Below are 2,500 nucleotides of genomic sequence, written 5' to 3'. Positions count from 1 at the left end.
AAAGTTAAGGTGAAACATACAGCTACAAAAGATCCTAAATTAAGAGCCGTTCGGGAGTTGAAAGAGCCGGCTCTCTGAAAAGAGACGAACTTCCCATCACTAAAGCACATGCTTACCATTTGCACTCTTAGTTGCCCTTGGAACTATTTGTATTGTAAAACGTATCAATGTAAATACTTCAGACCTGTACCATAGTGATAAACAGATAACACTTCAATTTGAATCAAGTAAATACCACTTGTATACTTTAAAACAGAGGGTCATTTCTTTCATTGTGGACTCAACATGACAGCATTTATATTTTTCAAGTAATTGATCTTAAACGCTTTCAGAAAATTAAAAGTAGCAAGACTCACATATCCCTTCGAGCCACCAAATGGTATCATAACAATGGTGTTTTGTAATGGCAGCACAATTTTATAATTTATTAGAAATTTATTCAAATTATTTCACGGACCCCCACGCTATGGTTTGCGGACCCCCAGGGGTCCCAGGACCCCACTTTGAGAACAACTGAGCTAGAGTACGGTAATTGAGCCTAATGTACCATAAAACATAAACAAATATACCCCTGTTTTCTGTGAATGCATGATTATGAAGTGAAGGAGAAAAGATGTGAAAAAAGTTGTGCAGTGTCACTGTCTTTTCCATCACAGCGTGCACTCAACTTTCAATGAATGGGGATGTGTTTTGTTAATAGGGTCAGGTCGCACGCAGCCATGTTGGAATAATTTTCCAGGACTATATGTGATTTTCCAGGACATTTAACTTTTTCTCCCATTTTCCAGGTGTTTTCCAGTACTGGAAAACTGGTCAACTGTTTTCCAGGTTTTCCAGGTTTTCCAGTTTGTCCAGAACGCATGGGAACCCTGTCCTTAGAAACAGTGCAGATCAGTTCACTGCACTGAGCTGATGGTAACAAAGTCAGTCGAACTGTGTGTGGCTGTCATCGTGGAGTGAGTGAGTAAGAAACTTTTTTGCTGGGAATTTATGAATGATTGATTATTAATATGTATTTAAACAAACAGACGCTTCATGTGTTAGCAATGCATTCTGTGGTGCATTTAAACATCCCTGCATACTCATAGGGTTCATCTGAAGCTCAGAGTCAGAGAGAATCAAGTAGAGACCACACTGTAGAGTCTTTATAGCATGGAGAGCCTTTATTCATCACAAGCACACACACAAACACACACATAGATACAATATAAAATATATAAATATGTAATGAATATAATATGTAATGAATATATATGTAATGTATGTGTATGAATTTTATGTGCTTTGGCAACAACATGTATTTGTTCATGTTCATAGGGCAAATTGAATTGAATTGAATTGAATTGAATTGAATTACATGTAAACACTTGTGCATAAAGAGAGTAGTGCTCCTGATATATAGCCAAATACATAACATTTATATCACACTGTGAATATAGTATTTCAAATTTTTGGTGTCTCATTGAGCGGTTATCTGTTTCTCGGTCTGTACTCTGTGTCCTCCTCAGTGACCCCTTAGTCTGTGTCCTCAGTGTGTGTCCTCAGTGTGTGTCCTCAGTGCGTTCCTCAGTTTGTCCCTCAGTGGATCCTCAGCGTGTCATCAGTGTGTCCGCTAGTCTGTCCTTCATTGTGTCATCAGTGTGTCCTTCAGTATGTCCCTTAGTGTGTCTTCAGTGTGTTGTCTGTGTCCCTCAGTGTGTCCTCAGTGTGTCCCTGTGTTCCTGTGTGTCCTCAGTGTCTCCCTCAGTGTGTCCTCGGTGTGTCCTCAGTGTGTCCCTGTGTGTTCCTGTGTGTCCTCAGTGTGTCCCTCATTTTGTCCCACGGTGTGTCCCTGAGTTTTTCCCTCAGTCTCTACCTCAGTGTGTCCTCAATGTGTCTCTGTTTGTCCTCAGTGTGTCCCTGAGTTTGTCCCTCGGTGTGTCCCTCAGTTTGTCTCTCAGTGTCTACCTCAGTGTGTCCTCAGTGTGTCCCTGTTTGTCCTCAGTGTGTCCTTAGTGTGATTAATGCACAGCTACAGCTGGTTGAAGGGGACCAAATCCATTCAACAGTTGATTTGGTTCCATTTTACCAGCTTTAGCAAAGCATTTAAGGGGGCGGAGCTTCATCCACAGGTGAGACTAGGAACAGGATGAGGAGGGAGAGTATTAACCTGAAAGAGACAGAGTCAGAGGGGGAGTTAGAGATAAAGGTTTCTGCAAACAGGTAGCATTAACAAGGAGTCACTGTATGCACACAAACACACAAACACACAAACACGCAGATCAGAAACACACATCGGTTTAATCAGACATGAAAAAATAAAAAATAATTACAAATAAACAAAATAATTACAAATAAGAGAGAGAAAGAGAGCAGCTCACCGTCAGACAAACAACATAGAACACTCCTGTAACACCACACAGACTGAAAAGAGTCAAGGTCACCTGATGCCCTGTAAAACCCAAAGAGAGAGAGAGAGAGAGAGAGAGAGAGAGAGAGAGAGAGGAGAGAGAGAGAGAGA

The sequence above is a fragment of the Notolabrus celidotus genome, chromosome 11 (genome assembly GCF_009762535.1).
Source record: "Notolabrus celidotus isolate fNotCel1 chromosome 11, fNotCel1.pri, whole genome shotgun sequence".
Lineage (NCBI taxonomy): Eukaryota > Metazoa > Chordata > Actinopteri > Labriformes > Labridae > Notolabrus > Notolabrus celidotus.
The sequence above is the reverse complement of the archived record's forward strand: the minus strand, read 5'-3'. Positions refer to the sequence as shown.